The 753-nt window shown below is 41.6% G+C and overlaps 1 non-coding gene across 1 annotated transcript; it reads right to left on the bottom strand.

Moving 5' to 3' along the window:
* Nucleotides 1-240: 240 nt before the first annotated feature.
* On the bottom strand, nucleotides 241-346 carry LOC129464315 (U6 spliceosomal RNA). Its single transcript, XR_008651542.2, has one exon. It is a non-coding gene; the product is annotated as a U6 spliceosomal RNA (small nuclear RNA).
* Between the last annotated feature and the right edge of the window lie 407 nt (nucleotides 347-753).

The raw sequence follows: 753 nt of genomic DNA, 5'->3' as shown, positions 1-753 counted from the left end.
GAGTGCAGAGGTGTGATCTCAGTTCACCGCAACCTCCACTTCCTGGGTTCAAGCGATTCTCCTGCCTCAGCCTCCCGAGTAGCTGGGATTAGAGGCATATGCCACCATAACCGGCTAATTTTTTTTTTTTTTTTAATGAAAACCACAATTTTGTCATTGGGTGCCACCTGTTTTTGCTTAGATTCACACTGTTTCCTTAGTGCTAGTTAGCAGATATTGAAATGATCTTCCCAGACTGCACAAAATATGGAACACTTCACGAATTTGTGTGTCATCCTTGGGCAGGGGCCAATGCTAATCTCTGTATCATTCAAAATTTTAGTATATGTGCTGCCAAAGTGAGCACTAATTTTTGTATTTTTTGTAGAGATGGGGTTTCACCATGTTGGCCAGGCTGGTCTCGAACTCCTGACCTCAAGTGATCTGCCCGCCTCAGCCTCCCAAAGTGCTGAGATTCCAGGCGTGAGCCACCGTGCCTGGCCTGAAGGCCTGTATTTCTAAGATAGCTTTGTTATGAGCTGATTTCTTTTTTTTTCTGAATTGGTTTCTTTACGAATAAATTCTTTTTTCCCTCAGAGTAATAGAGGTCTTTTATTGCATCATTAAAATATCACAAATATTTCTTAGGAATCATCTGGCATCTTGTTTCTGTAGCTGGTCAAATCTTAGCTCTTATTGCTCAGCCTGCTGAACAACTGTTCCTTTTTCAGAGACATAGATACCACCCCCAAATTTTCTCATATCGGTTTTTTT

Source organism: Symphalangus syndactylus, chromosome 15 (assembly GCF_028878055.3).
Source record: "Symphalangus syndactylus isolate Jambi chromosome 15, NHGRI_mSymSyn1-v2.1_pri, whole genome shotgun sequence".
Lineage (NCBI taxonomy): Eukaryota > Metazoa > Chordata > Mammalia > Primates > Hylobatidae > Symphalangus > Symphalangus syndactylus.
Note: the sequence above shows the minus strand (reverse complement) of the source record. Positions and strands in the feature narration are given on the sequence as shown.